Raw genomic sequence first — 17,749 nt, forward strand, 5'->3', positions numbered from 1 at the left:
CGCGAACAGGCTTGGAAGGTGGACAGGCTTAGCAAGGGGGCAACAGCCACAGGATCTCAGAGGGCCCAGCTGCAGGACCCACACAGCAGGTTGCTACCTGGGAGCCAGGTGATGCATACGTATGACCCCTGATGTTCCAGTTGAACCCACGTCTTTCTCAGCATCACATGTTCAAAGCTGGGACCGAGGGTCTGATTGGCCAAATAGAGAAAAAGGATGGGGAATCAACCACTGTGTCTACAGTGTCACACACACTCCTTCCACTGTGACTGCCCTGAGGGGGACGCTCCCCAAGAGAAGGAGGGTGGTGATGCAGGACAGCCAGAAAGGGCAGCCAGCTTCTACACAGACCTTACCAACTTGTTCTGAGAATTGGAAGGAATTGGTACAAAGTGCTCAACAGAGTGCCTGGTACCCAGATAATTCATTCTGTGGCCTGGGCAGATGTATGGACACCTTTAAGGAGGGAAAAATAGGAACGCTAACTGAAAATAAAATGAAATGAAATAGCAGATACCTTCCCCTGAGGTCATGGAAGGACCAGCCCGGAGCTGCACATTAAATGCTCTCTCTTTTCCAGACCAATCCGCCAGTTCTGAACCAAGCGGTTTCTAATGCGTGGTTTCTGCAGGCAGAGCCGCGGCTGAAGGACATCTAAGTGGAAGACAGCGCCCACCCAGCCCAGAGTAACAGAGGCCTCGGGGAAGGGTGTGGAGACCGGACTGCCCGCCGGCACTGTGGACCACAAGCGCTCTTCTCGGCCCCGAGAGATGGGTCTAGGAGCGTAAGGAAAATGTAACACCACAGCAGAAGGTGTAAAGCTAAGTGTTAACCTCGTCAAAAGACCCAAGACCACGTTCCCTCTGGATAGAGTAGAAATGTCGCTTCAGTTGGTGTTTTTAACAGAATGGAAAAAAATTGGCATCTTTTTTTTTAAATCCCCAAATATCCAGTTATGGTGACCTCCTGGCATTTCCAAGGCCAGTTGGCAGTCTAGGGACCAGCTGGCTAGAGGAGTCACCTGGGAGTTTGCTAATGGGACAGGCCCCTAGCACCACCTGGAGGTCTGAGCGGGGGACTTGGTGGGAGCCAAGCATCTGTATGTCCCTCCAGCTACCCAGCCAGGGAGCCTCTGCCCTGGTGGTCTTGGAGAAGGCTTGTAGGCTACACTTTGTGTAAACAGGGCCTGTTAAGCCAAATACAATTTTGAATTATGAAATATAAAATACAGCAAATATCAAAGAAAATAACTCATATGAGCATCTCTTCCCAAGAGAATAAACGTTAGAACTCACTCTAAGCAGTTAACAGGTCTCTTAAGGACTTCAACTAACCAACTTGTTATTAAACGCGCCTATTTAATAATAATTTCAGTTACTGTGTGCGAAGGCCCCCCTTGACCCAACTATGGGTTTTACGCACCAATTACATTGAATTCTCACTAAGCCCCATCAGGATGTGGCTCACTATGATTCCATTTCACAGCTGAGAAAACTGAGGCTCAGCGAGGTCTTGCCCAAGTCAAGGTCAGTGTTCAAACTCAAGTCTTTGTCACCCCAGAGTTAGTGACCTCCATGCTGTGTTTGATAGGACCATCACGGCATTTCTTTAGTCACTTATTGTTTCAAGTGTGGACACCGATGTTCTCACTGGCCATCCCTGGCAGAAGCCAGATTTTATCTTGGGGCTTTTCCCAAGTAGGTACCGGAGCCAAGTGCAGGGTCCGCCACCCACCCTCCCATTGAAGACAGGTGAACATCAAGGACAGCCTTGGCAGGTGGAAATGTCACAGAATGGCAATACACACCCCTGGGCCCTGTTAGCAGGAGCCACAATTAAGGCCATCTGGGTAGAGGGCGGCGAGAGGCCATGTAGCAAAATTATAAAAGTTCATATCCTTGACCTAGCAAGTCTGCATCTAGCAACCTGTCCTAAAAATACAATCATGTCTGTATATAGCAGTTTAACTTAAAAAAAAAAAAAAAAATTGCTCATTTCTAAGTTGTTTATAACAGTGAAATTTAGAACCAAGTATCCAAACATTGGGAATTACTGAAATAAACTCTAGCACCTTCATATCACAGGATATTTCTCAATGCCATTTAAAAGCTGCATGAGGATGACATTCAGCACCACAGAAAGCTGTTCGCAATGTGTTGCCTGCAAAGCAAAATTAAAGAATTGTATGAAGATTTTTTTGCATGTAGCTGTCCAATTTTTCCAACACCATTTATTAAAGAGGCTGTCTTTACTCCACTGTATTCTCTTGCCACCTTTGTCAAATATTAATTGAGCATATTGCCTTGGGTCCATTTCTGGGTTCTCTGTTCTGTTCCACTTGTCTATATGCCTGTTCTTGCACCAGTACCAGGCTGTTTTGATTACAGTAGCTTTGTAGTATAACCTGATATCCGGTATTGTGACCCTACATATTTTGTCCTTCTTTTTCAAGATTGCTAGGTCTATTCGGGGTCTTTTTTGGTTCCATATGAACTTTTGAAATGTGTTCTAGTTCTGTAAAATATGTCATTGGCATTTTGATGGGGATTGCATTGAATCTATAGATTGCTTTGGGTAATATGGACATTTTAATGATGTTAATTCTTCCAATCCATGAACAAGGTGTGTGCTTCCACTTTTTTATATCTTCCTCTATTTCCTTTTTTCAATGTCATGTAGTTTTCTGCAAATGGGTCCTTTACTTCTTTGGTTAAGTTTATTCCTAGGTATCTTAATTTTTTTTGCTGCGATGGTAAATGGGATTTTTTTTTAGTTTCTCTTTCTGCGAGTTCATCATTGGTGTATAAGAATGCCATTGATTTCTGGACATTAATTTTGTATCCTACTACTTTGCCAAATTCATTTATTAAGTCTAGTAGATTTTTGATGGAGTCTTTAGGGTTTTCTATGTATAATATCATGTCATCTGCGAATAATGACAGTTTTACTTCCTCCTTTCCAATTTGAATCCCTTTTGTTTTTTCTTCATGTCTGATTGCTGTGGCTAAGACTTCCAGTACTATGTTAAATAAGAGTGGTGAAAGTGGGCATCCTTGCCTTGTTCCTGTTCTTAAGGGAAAATGAAACTAGACCATCAACTTACACCATACACAAGAATAAACTAAAAATGGGTAAAAGACTTGTGAATCCATAAAAATCCTAGAAGCAAATGTAGGCAACAAAATTTCGAACATCATACGCAGCAGAATTTTCACTGACACATCACCTATGGCAACAGAAACAAAGGAAAAAATGAACACATGGGACTACATCAAACTAAGAAGCTTCTGCATAGCAAAAGAAACAACTATCAAAATGTAAAGGGAACTCACTCTATGGAAGAGCATAATTGCCGATGATACATCAGATAAGGGGTTAATTTCCAAAATATATAGAGTACTCATACAACTCAACAAAAGGAAGACAAAGAACCCAATTTAAAAAATGGGCAGAAGAGCTAAATAGACACCGCTCCAAACAGGACATACAAATGACTAAGAGACATATGAAGAAATGCTCAATATCAGTAATCATCAGAGAGATGCAAATTAAAACAACAATGAGATATCACCTCACACCTGTCAGAATGGCCGCCATTAACAAATCATCAAACAACAAGCGCTGGCGAGGGTGTGGAGAAAAGGGGATTCTAGTACACTGCTGGTGGGAATGCAGACTGGTGCAGCCACTATGGAAAACAATATTTACAACAGCTAAGATCTGGAAACAGCTGAAATGTCCATCAGTAGACGAATGGATAAAAAAGCAGTGGTACATATACACAATGGAGTACTGTGCAGCTATAAGAAAGAAAGATCTCTTATCCTTTGAGACAACATGGAGGGACCTGGAGAGTATTATCCTAAGTGAAACAAGCCAAGCAGAGAAAGACAAATATCACATGATCACACTTATTTGTGGAATATAATGAACATAACAGTCTGAGAAACAGGGTAGACCCAGAGACCTGGAGGTAGGGTACAGACTAACAACTCTCAGAAGCGGGGGTAGGGGGGAGGGAAGAGATAAACTACAGAACTTATATGCATGTACGCATAACCGATGGACACGGACAACAAAGCTGAGGACGGGGTGGGGGGGATGGGGAGGAGGGTGTCAATGGGGAAAAAAAGGAGAAACATCTGTAACAAAAATAAATTAATAATAAAAAATAAAATAAAAGAAAAGAATTGTACAAAGAGCATGATTCTGTTTCGATGGCAATAAAGACTTTTTAGAAAAGAAGAAAAATGTGTTTAATTTCTATCATTGTTTCTTCTTTGTATTTTTAAAATATTTCCATAATGATTGAAAAAAACATCGTAACTTTGTTCAAACACAAGAAAGTAGGAGGGCAGCCAACAGCGAAAGGGTTTGGATGGTGCGTGTGAATGCCGCCATCGCTGGTACCCCCAGCCCCTGCCTTCCTACTGGCTCAGTGCCCTAGACAGTGCCAGGGCCAGGGTTCACCACCTTCTTAGCAGGGGCCTCGGCGTTGTCCTGAGAGATGCAAAAGTCCCTGTGTGCGGCTTGGGTTATGTCACAGGAAGTCTGGTCTCCCTGCAGCCCTTGCTGAGCCTAAAGATCCCCAGTCATGCTTTTCAGGGGACACCAACGGGGAGGCTGAAGAGTCAGCGAATCTGGAAGGACGCCACGTGCTAGACAACTGGGAAGGAGCACGGGCTCTGCTTTCCCGGGGTCCAGACAGCAGGCTGCAGAAGCCTGAACTCGGCCGTCTGGGCTTCACGAGGGCCATTCGCTCCTCTGTGCCGGGCACCTGGCACCCCTGCCCTCGAGAAGATCCCTGCTGTGGGGGGGCTGAGAGGTCAGATGGCCACTGCTGGTTGGTGCCACATGGGAGGTAGGTTCAGCACCAGAGGCGCGTGGGAAGGACCCTAACCTCCTTTGGAGGCTCAGGGCGGCGTTCCTGGGAAGTGATGCTCAGCTCTGACGGGGAGGGGAGGAGGGGCGCTGTCCACATTCTCAGAGCAGAGGCAGGATAATGCTCTTAGTCTGCATCATGAGCCATGCGAGGTGATTTGCAGTCACTCTCCAGGTAAGTGGGGTGTGGGGCTCCGAGTCTGGTCGGAGGGCCCTAGAGCCCTTATCGGGTGACCAGACAAGAGCTGAGAGGAGCCAGGAGGGGTTGATCCCTAAGTCCCGGGGCGGGGTAAGGCAACCATATGCAAAGCCAGGCGCCAGGTCAGACCAGATATCCTATCTGAAGGGGGCTGGGCAGAGATGGAGGGATGAGGTGAGTGTGCAGCTGCACGCAGAGGTGGGGAGCATGGGGGTGGAGAACCAGCCCTCAGAGCAGGAGAGGGGGAGCGGGTTGCAGCTCGGAGAGAGGCCCTCAGGTGGGTTCGAGGCAGCTGTCCCAGCTGCTGCCACCTCCCCTGCCATTGTGGCTTTGCAGTTACTCCGCCTTTGGTGGTAGGAGGAAAACCAGTAGAGGCCCAACCAGGCACAGTGAGAAAACAGCGACAAGCATCGGGACAAGGACAGGATAGGAACTGTTTGACCTTATACCTAACAGGGGAGAGGGTATATGGCTACTTAATAAACGAGGGCTAGCGATGAGGACCTAAGATACCCGCACACGGTATGGTTAAAGAGATCCCGCACCTCCCTGTGACTCTCTCCAAGGTCAGCCATGCACCACCCCCTCCTGACACCCTGTCTCAGTCCTCAGACCCCCCACCCCCCAGGGAAGTGTTTCCTTCCTGCTATATTTGGCTTCCATCAGCACGAAGTAACCTTCCCCGACCCCCATTGGAGACGAGCCTCCCCCTGTGCTCACACGTGCTGGCCTGTTCCCAGGTGCCCACAGCAGCCGTCCCTACTGAAAACGGCTCCCTCGGTGCAGTCCTTTCTCGTCCATTGTCTTCTCTCCTGCTCTTCTCTCCTGCTCTGTCTGTCCATCTTGCTCACCCAGTACTTGGAATGGTGTCTGGCACACAGTACGGCTTGGATTAAAATGTGCTGAATGAACGAATGAATGCTGAACGAAAGAAAGAATGAATCAATGCCTGAATGGCGGTTACACCTGGAGAAAAGAAAACAAGCTCCGGAATCAGACCCAGGGAGACCCTAGGATCGAGCCCAATCCCCACTCCTGTGGGGTAACCTTTGAGCCCAGTGCCCGGATTTATAAAACGGGCCATGCAACGATGGCAGATTTGCGAAGAGTCTAATACAGAGTGAGCGTTCTAAAATGTAGCTTTTAAAATGTATTATTATGATAAAGAATATGGAGGAGATTTTGCTGTTACGCCAGAGATGGGAGAGGAGAGTCCAGAATGGCCAGTAGAGGAGGAGGAGAAGCACCCCACCCCTTCCTGGGTCAGCAGCGGAGGTGGGACGGGGTCAGTGACGATCCTCAGGGAAGTCCACGGGCAGGTACCAGAGCAAACTCGCGACCCCGTCACCGCGCAGGAACACGCGTGCTTGAGGGAGGATGCTCAGCTCATGCCGTGGCCCCCGCCGCGGGCAGTGCCTTCGCCTCTCGCTGTGCAGACTGCCCTCGGAGAGAAGCCGGCTTGGGCAGCGTGGCTTCCTGTTTCGTTTCTTGCACATGATACAGACGACTGTCCGGATGTTGCCGTTGAGCTGGGCCTGCAGAACAAGGGAAAGTTCAGCCAGACGGAAGAGCACAGTCTGGAGAAAATGGGGGAGGGGGTGAAGACGCAGCTGGGTTGAGGGGAAAGCGACACTCGAACACAGGGGAATCAGGGGAAACTTCCCAGAGGTGGGGAGGAGCAGAGGAGCGCACGGGACCCTGGTCGGGAGATCGAGGCTCCTGTCCAGTCCCTGCCCCTGGCTGCTGGGTGGCTTTAGGCCATTACCTTCCCGTCTCTGGGCTTTATTTTCTCAAGTATCACCTGTTCTCCTGCCTTCTGCATATCATTCATTCATTGATTCAAAAATATTTCTCAAGGCCCTGGTTTGTGCCGGGCACTGCTACAGGTGCTGGGAATTCAGTAATGAGCAAAGCTGACAGAATCCTCCTGCCCCCCTGGTTTATTGCCGGCAATAAACAAAACCGGGAAAATACGTAATATTGTAGTTCAGGAGAAGTGCTAAGGAAAATTAAAGGAAAGTGGGGAGGGGGATGGGAAGCCTTTCCTGCAAGCATGGCTTCTGAGCCAGGACCTGTGGGCAGGCGGCTCCAGGCAGAGGGGCAGCTGATGGGAAGGGCTGTTTGAATGGAAAACCTCCTCACCTCCACTCCCTCCAATGCCCCCAACCGGCCTGCTGGCTGTGGCCTCCTGAGGGGCCTGCCTGCCTCTGTTCCTGTCCCTACACTGCTCTCTCTACCCATAGCGAGGGTGGATCTTTAAAACGTAAGGCAGACCCCGTCACTTCCCCACTCAGACCCGCCAGGTGCCCCTCCCACACTCAGCACCGACGCGGATCCTCGCCTGGCCCTCCGGTGTTTCCCACCTGCGCTCTCCCCTCTCCCTGGCTCGCTCCTCCCAGCTCCTCTGGCTGAGAGGCTGTTTCCGGAACACATCAAACGAGCTGAGCCTCACGGGCTGGACCCATGGCCGCTGCCTGCATGTTCTGCCCAGTGACCGGGGTCTGGCTTCCTGACTTCGTGCAGAAGCTTCCTCCTGCAGGGGACATCCTTCCCCCACCTGTCCAAGCAGTACCCCTCCCCTGCTGTCCTCTAAGCCTGCTCACTGGTCTCCAAAACATGCACCTCTGCCTCTCATTATTTTAATATTTACAATAATAGTTATAGTTGATCAGAGGTTTCCTTTGTACTGGACACTGCCCTAAACACCCAAGAATCAATTCCTCTCCCCACAAACCCTCGAGGAGGACACTATTAGCCACATTAAATAGATCATTATCCAGAGATTCAGAGAGGTTAGGACTTTTGCTCAAGGTCTCCCAGCTGATGAGTGACAGAGGAGTTTCAGGCCCCAGAGCGTTCATTATTAAGCAAGACACTGTAGCCAGCACCGCCCATTTTGGGATGCCAGAAACGTCTGTGTCCCAAGTGGGGGCTGCTGGCCACATGGGACTGCAGAGCTCTGGAAACGCATGTGACCAAGAAATTAAAATTGTGTTTCCTTTCAATTATTGTTAATTACTTTTCATTAAAATAGCCACAGGTGGCTAGTGGCTACTGTATCGAACAGTGGAGTCCCAGAGCCTCTTATTTGTTCGTTTGTTACTGTCAGTTTCCCGTGTCAGGAGGGAACGTCTCTGAGCCTCAGATTCCTTATCTTATAATGAGGAGATGCCCTAGCGGGCTGTTGTGAGGGTGGAAGGAGGGGTGTGTGTGTGTGTGTGTGTGTGCGCGCGCGCAGGAAGGCCTTAGAACACAGCCTGGCGCAGAGTACATACTCAGTGCTTGTTCATTATCACCATCACTGTCATTACCATTGTCATTAGGAGGCTCCATGAGACTAAGGACTTTGTCTGTTGTTCACTGGAGAATCCCCAGTACCTAGAATATTCTTGGTGCATAGTAGGTGCTCAATAACTATTTGTTGAATGAATGAATGAATGAATGAATGAATGAGTGAATTGAATTGAATGAGGGACTTGGATAAGGCTCAATTGTCATAAACCCAAACTCTTTTGGGGGCTTGGCAGGGAATATACATGAGTGGAGGGGGCGGTAAAAGATATTGGGGAGCCCTGGCCGGTTTGGCTCAGCAGTTGAAGTGTCGGCCCACGGACCAGAGAGTCCCAGGTTCAGTTCTCGCTAAGGGCAAGCACCTCGGTTACAGTTTGTCCCCGGCTCTGGGTTGGGGTCGTGTGGGTGGCAACCTCTCAATGTGTCTCTCTCACATCGATGTTTCTCTCTTTCTCTCCCTCCATCTCTCCCTCCCGCTCTATCTGAAGATATGCAAAAACGTCCTTGGGTGAGGATAAAAAAAAGAGAGATAATGGGGAGAAGCGGATGGTGGCAAACTGAGGGGACAGACCTGAGGTAAAGGTTTTCAAAGTCATTTTCTGGGGGTGGGGTGGTAGAGAGGAGTATTATGGTCCAAAGAGAATAGCCACAGCTAACAGACACCCGTGTGTGGGCTCTTTGGGGGACTCCATCACTCCATCACTACAAGCCACTGATTCCAGCTCCCAGGGGTTCAGCCTTGGGTGTGCACGGTGCGGATCGGCGTGCCCTCTGTGCAAAGCCATCAGGACCACTGATTCCAGCTCCCAGGGGTTCAGCCTTGGGTGTGCACGGTGCGGATCGGCGTGCCCTCTGTGCAAAGCCATCAGGACCGCTGATTCCAGCTCCCAGGGGTTCAGCCTTGGGTGTGCACAGTGCGGATCGGCGTGCCCTCTGTGCAAAGCCAGGCCCAGGGCTCGAAACACCAGGCCATAGACGATGCTGAATGAAGATGCGCCCGTTCACGTGCTCACTCTGGACAGATCTCTCTGGGGAAACAAAACAGTGCCAAATAAACAAATAGAAACTAAAGACATAAAATGTGACTGGCTTGAGAAACAGGAACATCAGCCTGGGAAGAGGCCAGCTGGGTTAACTGCGGTGACAGCGAGGGCCAGCACCATGCCTGGTGTCTAGGAGGAACATTTTCCTGACACGGGGTATGAGTTCTGAAGACAGCACCTACCACTGGCCTTCTTGAGCTCACCTGGGCATTTATGTTTATTCTTGACTAGAACAGTAGGCAAAATGGTCCCCACCACTTAAGTCGCCGCCTCTTTCTCGCCTGGCCAAGTGCAGTTGTGATCATGTCAGCCACCGTGCTTGGACTGTGAATGTCACACTGGGACCTGCTGACGTTAGTTCACCTGCATTTGCGTTCTGCCGACGCCCGGACAGTGACAAGAGTCCTGTTCTGGGAATCAGAGTCCCTAGTGTGCACCCCACCCATGTGACTGTGGTCACCTCCCAGCCACTGACTAGGTCAGGGGGTCCCTCCAAGGTCAAAACTTGTGTCATTCAGTGATTCTGAATCGAAAGTGGCTCCCAGGCCTTCCACAGGCAGCACATGGTTTGCTGGGCTCACCTGGCCTTCTTTTCGTCAGTGGACACATTAGTTTTCCACGGCTGCTGTGACGAATCATCACCCTGGTGGCGCGCAAAACAGCACAGACGCATTTTCTCACGCTCCTGGAGGTCGGACGCGACACAGGCCTCTCTGTGCTGACGCAGTGGGCTGTGCTCCTGCCCAAAGGGTCCAGGAGGGCATCCTGTGCCCTGCCCCCAGCTGCTCGGGGACACTGGCACCCCCCGGCTGTGGCCACCTTCCTCAGACCAGCAGCGTTGGCCTCGCTGCGCCTCTCCTCACACCTCCCACGGACTCCCCTGCCTCCGTCTTCCATTTATATGCACCCTCGTGATTATCTGGAGCTCTTGGATATTCTAGGATAATCTCCCTATTTTAAGGCCAGCGGATGAGAAACCTCAATGCCCCTTTGCCATGTAACCAAACATATCTACAGATTCTAGGTTACGCCTGATGACATTTCCCTTTTTGTTTGTTTTTAAACATATCATCTAGCTTTTCAGCTCCTTGAAAGCAAAGCTCTGGCACCACAGGGTGCCCTTCTTGCACCAGCAGTTCTCATTAAGAAATGTCAACAATCAGCTTGAACTGAGCTGACCCCTCTTTGCCCCGGTCCCCACTCCTCCCTATCATCTTCCTGGCTGATTCCCAGGGTATGTTGCCAGTTGTCATCCTATTGGGTGGTTTTCCCAGGCAGGCCTGCTCCACTCACTGGCAACACCTCCCCGCCCCCCGGCCATATCAGCCAATGAGCTTGCACGTACCTCTTTTTAATTCTCAGGGATGCTCAGCTCTGCCACATTTTTCTATCTAGTGAAGAAATGTCACAGAGTAGTGTATGCAATTGATTCCCACCCACGTGTGACACGGAAAAGGGGGGCTCGGCGTTATGGGCAACCCAGGGAACCCACAGCAATGGAGAACTAACTGCTCCCCTGGGCTGGTCCCCGGGCAAGAACGAATGAATCAGGTATGTTCACCACAGTAAAGAAATGCCGGACAGGGTCATCCTCGACGCCGTGCCTTCGTGCTTGCCATCCTCAGCCACTCACTGAGATCGGTGCTATGGTTAACCTCCCGCATCCCCCTCTGGGAATTGTGGCACAGAGATGGTAACTAAGTTGCCCAAGGTCACACAGCGAGACTGTCACGGAGCTGGCATTCAAACATGATTCCAGTCTGAGTCTTGCCTCCTCTGGGTTCTGTCTCATCGTCTATGTGTCAGGCTCCTAGGGGGTTACACTTGGAGAGAACAGCTGGACCAGAAGGGTCTCCAGCATGAACTTGAGTCCTCGAGTCCCCATGGTCCCAGAGGAAGCCCCTGAAACAGGAGCAGAGGCCCTCTCTCAGAAGGTGCTGCCGCTCAGAGGAGTTCTGGCCTGGAAGTGACCTAAGCAAGACTTCCTGAACCATACCCCTGGCGGTCCGGGGGGTAGGCTCGCTGGAGGACGGAACAGCGGCGGGGCTGAGGCGGAGGGAGAAGAGCTAGATGTGGGAATCCAGCACTTCTGTTGGCTGTTCACACGTTACATTTGGAGCTGCCACCCTGCTAACTCCCTGGTGGGAGATCGAGTGGACCCTCCAGTCCTAGCAGGAGCTGGAGAAGTGGGGCTCTGAGGAAGCCCATCAAACAGCTGGGACTTAGCGGCCTCTGGGCTCAAATGCGCCCCCTTCTGCGTTCCATTTGGGGCCCCTGCCTGTGGCAGATGGGATTCTGATTTCTCGCTAAATGCAAGTAGAGTCACCCTGTGCCAGGACAAGGAGGGGCGGGGGGCTTCTGCTTAAGGGGCAGAGGAGACCTTACGGGAGAAGAGCAAGCTCAGCAACAGTGTAACCCAGGACCGTGGGTAGGGTGCCCGTAGCTTCCCGTGCGCAGCGATGTCCTGGACTCTGCCCGCTGTCCTGGTAAATCATTAGCAGGGCCCCTTGCACTTTCAGAAAGTCCCCGTTCGGTTGATAACGTAGATGACCGCCAGGACGCGACCATGCTGGCAAGGTGACCGTGGACTTCCAGCTTCCAGAGCTGCAGAAATACATTTCGGCCGTTTACCAGCGACCCAGCCTGTGACATTCTGCCCGAGCAGCGTGAACAGGCTCGGACAGGCTGCACGCTACAGAACCCAGCTCTGCAACCGAGTCATACGGTGGCTCTGTGGAAGGACACGGGGCATTCCCACACCTCCGAGGACGGATTTAAGAACTAGACTTGAACACAGAGAAGCCAGACAACCCTAGGGGTCCCCAGAGCAGAGTGACGCAGGCTTCCTCGGGGCCCCAGGCTGGAAGGGGTGAGGGCTGGCCATTTCCCGCCTCCTTTGGAACTTCTCCCCCACGCCCACCGCCCATCCCCACTCTGCCTGGCCCAGCGGAGCCACAGCCCAGAGTGGGCAGCCCTCTGCTTGCTGGGGCATTTGGGGGAGTCAACTCAGTGGGCCCGCACCACAGACCCAGCATTAGAATAGCTAAGTCTGTGGTTTTTCATCTGGTTTTCTTTTCTTTTCTTTTTTTTTTTTTTATCCTCGCCCGAGGACATTTTTCCATTCTTGTTCAGATAGAGTGAGAGGGAGAGAGAGGAAGAGAGAGAGAGAGAAACATCGATGTAAAGGGACACATCGAGTGGCTGGCTCCTGCACGACCCCAACCAGGGCCGGGGACAAATCACAACCAAGGTACGCGCCCTTGACCGGAATCGAACCCGCGACTCATTGGTCTGTGGGCCGACACTCTAACCACTGAGCCAAACTGGCCAGGGCTAATCTGGTTTTCTTTAATATATATATTTTTAAATTGATTTCAGAGAGAGGAGGAGGGAGAGAGAGAGAGAAATGTCCTTGTGAGAGAGGAACATAGATCGGCTGCCTCCTGCACACACCCACATCGGGGATCAGGCCTACAACTCCAGCATGTGCCCTGACCCGGAATCGAACCAGCAACCTCTCAGTGCATGGGACGATGCTCAACCAACTGAGCCACACTGGCCGGGGCCTATTTTTTGTTTTTGTTTTTTTAATAAGAGAAAAACCAAGAATAATGATTGTGGGAAAACTCAGAGGCAGAATATCTGTTCTTTTATAGCCCATTAAACATGGCATGGCCTGTTTTACGTAAACACCGGTTGCTCAGTGAAGTTTCTGTCTTCGGAACCCACGTTTTCCAGTGGAAAGAGTCTTAGCGTCAGACAGGTCTGCTTTCAAACCGCATGTCCTACTTCTGATGATCTGTGAGGCCCTGGACAAGCACCGTTTCTCACCGCCTTTCTCTGTCATCTGTAGAATGGGTATGTGTGCTCTGTCCCCCTTCACAACGAGCACTCAGAAGGACCACATGATACAGCGGGTCTGCTAATCTAGTACTGATTTCCCCCAAGCCCTGAGGCCTCCTGGAAGGATTGCGTAGACAAACGAAGTGTTTTCTAGATGCATCCTCTTTTCCCCAAACCCCTACCCTGCTCCTTCTAGGGGACCCTCTGTCTTTGTCCCCCCTCCCACACTACCAGCAGCATGCTCAGGGGAAATCTCAGACCCTCGTGCGCAGTTAGGAATAAGGGACTGATAAGGCCGAGGAAGGGTCCCCTCCTGGGACGGTGTACTGGGCCGTGCCCTCTGCTTGGGTCAGAAGTCCGCAAGGTCGGGTAAAAACTGGTGGGCAGGGCTCTGATATTTTCAAGGCAGGACCAGGCCACAGGGGAGGCGGGAAAGTCCATCAGCTAAGTGACAGGCCAAGACTGCAGGGACAAGTAGGACAGAGGGAAAGCCGCCAGGCCCGGGGGTGGCATGCCTGCTCCGAACCTCAGCTGGGGGAACTCGGGCCCGTGAATGGCCATCTCTCGGCATCTGTGAAGTTGGAGCTCTGTTGTCTCCGTGCAGGACTGCGGTGAGGAGCAGTCGTGCCAAGAGGTGGAAAGAGCTGGACCCAAGCTGGGCTGCTGGGCTTGCTGGTCAGACCTCAGCCTCATCTTCGGGACACGCAGCTTCCTGGGCCCACAGTCTGCAGCTGGAGGCAGCCACAGTGGCCTCCGCAGGGCTGCGGTAAAGCTGCTTTTGCTTTTCTGGCCCCCACCCTGCCCCCGCCCGCTCTCTGGTCCTTTGCAGCTTGCCCGGAGGAGGAGGGGGCACGCTTTTTGTGGCTTCTGTCAAGCTGAGAAGCCTGCCCCCCTCCTGCCCCTGCCCACACCCACCCACCGTTGCGGGCCCTTGCGGAGCTTCCCCCGAGCACAGCGACCTGGGGGTAGGCTGCCCAACTCAAAAATAGGGCAGGCAGGCAGGCGGCTGGACAGGAAGCCCAAATAAGCACTTCCTCCCACCCACCTTTGAACTTCTGAGGTACCTCAGTTACAACAGAAGAGAAAGACAGACGGAGACGATGAAAAAACGTATGTCGTTTCTGAAAAGAATGAAATTGTCAGTTCTGAGGAAGTGGAAAAGATTGCTCCTCGCAGCCTGGCGTGCAGCAGCTGGTTCACGCTTTGGTCACGTGTGTCCCAGGACGGGGGAGGGGGGCTGTCCAGTCTGGGGAGGGAGGAGGGTCTTGGTGGCTGGCAGACTGCAGTGTGGCTTGCGGGAGCCCCCCTCCCCACACACACACACACACCACCGCACAGCCTCCGGGAGCGCTGAGGACAGGGATGCTGCAGGGCAGGCCTGTCCCCTGGCCACCGCTGTAAGGCAGTCACCACGTTCTGCGCCTTTGTGCATGGCCGCCGGTGTGGACCCCTTCCTGGCTCTCCTCCCGTGTGAGCGGAGCCCTTTGCCACCCGGAATTCCACAGAGAGAGTGGAATTCCACACTGCCAGCCTTAGAGAACGGGGGCGCGGGGACTATCCCCACCCGGTGAAGGTGACAATTCTTGTTCTCTCTCCAGGCAAACCCGCACAGGCCCAGAGAAAGTTCCAGTAGCAATCACCTCACCGTAAAGCCGGTGGCGGTGAGCCCACGTGGGGACGTTCTCTGCAGTGCCCCAAGGCCGCACCCTCTGTGGGCCACAGGCCACCACCTTTTCCTCTGTCCTGCAGCCAACACCCTCTTTCAAACTCAATTCCCAGGGGCACACCCTCCCGCCCACCTCCTCGCTCCCTAGGAACCTCTCCGGAGACGTCAACCCACGCTCCCCTCCAAAGTCCCTACTTTCCATTCTCGCTGGTCCCTGAGTGACACTTCCTTCCCCTCCCCCACACCCAGGCCGACTCCCACGGCTCTTCAATGGACTCTGTATTTTTGTCACCTCCAAACTGAGCTGTGAAGAAGGCAGTTATCCCCTACACACCAATTCTGCCCTGGGTTATCAGGAAACAGAAGGATCCTCATGTCTCGACTGGGTGGGGTGCAGCAGGGAGGATATTGGGGTGATCCCCCTCTGGGTTGCAGTGTGCTACACCTACCGCTATCTTTGTCCCTGATATTGAACTGCCCAACGCATGCCTCCCTGCGGGAACCGCCGCTCTGTGCAGAGGCTCGGGTGTGCGACCGGGACGCCTGTCCTGGGAGCCCGTCCCGCGTCCTCGCACGGTGCTGCTCCCACTGGGCTCAGGGACTGTCCCACCCTGTCCCAACCCTGAGGTCCAGACTGCAAAGCCCAAGAAGGCCTCTGCTGACCTGTCAGTTTGCACCTTTATGAGTTTGGGGTTTCTTTGTGTGGCTTGGGGGAGAGAGCGAGGGGGGAGGGCGACACCGGGAGGGCCCCCCTCAGGCCACAGCTCAATGTCGCTGTGCTTAGCGGCTCCCCACTCTGCTCTGCCGCTTGCTGAGGGCCGGGACCGGAGCTCTGTGGAGGGTTCGTGTGAGCTGGCCTCACACGGCAGCATCCCCTCTGCCACGGGCTATACCCAGAGGCTGCATTGTCACTGCCCATTTCACAGAGGTGAAGCCTGAGGCTGGGCCCGTGAGCTCCCCTGCACAGGGTCATGCTGGTCCTCCCGGCATCCTGACCCTCCCTTCCTCAGGGCTAACTGGCCCTGCCCCTGGAGCTTCTGGAACTCTCTGGCCAGAGACTGGAGATGCGAAACTTGTGAGTTGGGAAATCCCCGAGGGCAGGAAAGGGGAAAGGCTCCAGGCCCGAAGCAACCAGCTGCCCCTGCTGTCACCTGCTCCCGCCGCCCAGCTGCCCTTGCTCAGGAACGGCCTGTGGCCCTAGGGGAGGACACCAGCGGCTGGCCTCATGGAAAGGGCTGTATCCTCCTCTTCACTTGTCCATAATGACAACCTCACTTGCTCTCCATGGAAGGCAGACAGACAGAGTGGAAACCACACAGGCTCTGGAGACAGAGCTGGGTTTGAATCCCTCCCCCAGCTTAGGCGATTTACGTAACATCTCAGAGTCTGGGGGGCACCGAGGACAGTGGACTCAGAGGGGGTCAGTGGCAAGTAGCTTGACCTCTCTGAGCCTCAGCTTGCCCCTCTGCAAAGGAGTCATAACGGTGCCAACAATTCAGGAAGAGAATCGGTGCCCATCCTCAGCCCCTCCCTGACGCATAGGAAAGACTCCATGCACTGTGTTTGTGATGATTCTGTGTCATCATCACTGTCTCCAGGTTTCTTGGTTGCTGGCTCCCTCTTCTGAAGGGGCTCCATGGACTGTCCATCTTGGCCACATATATTGGATAATTCTTCCCCAAAGCCTAATATTTAGCTATATCTCAATTCCAACTTTTGTAGACTCTTCTTCTCCTGAATTGTGTGTGTGTGTGTGTGTGGGGGGGGGGAGCGTGTAGGGATGGGGCATTGGTGAATGGATAATTTGTAACCTGGTGATATGCATTCTCACAACCTGGCCAGCCTAGGACCAAAGTGTGTGTGTGGACAGAAGGTTTGACTGGAAGGCAGGAAAACCGCCATGGGTGCAGATACATGCTTCGTGTGCATGTGTATAAGATAAGGTTTGCATGACAAAGGTTGAAACACTCACTGCCTTGCATGGCCAATGAGTTGTAGGACTCCAGAACATCTGGGTTTGTTATTTTTTAGCTTTAAAGTCTCTTTCCACCGTAAAAAGCAAGAGACAAGGCTAGACTGTATGGTTTGCAGAGATGCCTTCTCAAGAAAATAATTTACATAAATCCACATGTAACTTGGGGAACCAATCTGCAAATAAATCGGGCTGCATCCAGAGATCTGGAGCATTTGCTCTCTTGCAATGCTCCTCCTCACTCCTACCAGTGTGTGCTTGTAGTTCATTGTGTTGCGCCGACCCCGGCAGCCAGAGAGAGACAGCAGGGGGGTGGCGGTGAACATCATTTTAAAAATTGCTTCTACTTTTAGGGAAGAACTTGAATGGTCCTTTCCATAGGTATGGCATATTTTTTAAATATATTTTAATTGAATTTTTAGAGAGAGAGGAAGGAAGAGAGAGATAAAAACATTGATGTGAGAGAGACACAGTGTTCAGCTGCCTCCTGTACACCTCCTACTGGGGATGGAGGCCAAAACCTGGGCATGTGCCCTGACCAGGAATTGAACCGGGACCTCTCAGTCCACGGGAGGATGCTCACTCCACTGAGCCACACTGGTCACGCATGGTATGCCATATTTTATTTGCTCATGAGATACAGTCCAACACACACACACACACACACACACACATACAGAATGTCGACTGTCCTCCCTCTGCTCCATCTTCCAAGGGCCTGCTTAAATCCCAGCTAATTCCATCACATATTCTTTGACCACTCTACTTGGAAGTGATTTTTCTCTCTCTCTTTTCAAATGGCCTTTTTTGTTATCGTTTAATCCTCAGCTGCTCTTCTGGTGATTGGAAAAGTG

The sequence above is a fragment of the Molossus molossus genome, unplaced genomic scaffold (assembly GCF_014108415.1).
Source record: "Molossus molossus isolate mMolMol1 unplaced genomic scaffold, mMolMol1.p scaffold_m16_p_4, whole genome shotgun sequence".
NCBI lineage: Eukaryota > Metazoa > Chordata > Mammalia > Chiroptera > Molossidae > Molossus > Molossus molossus.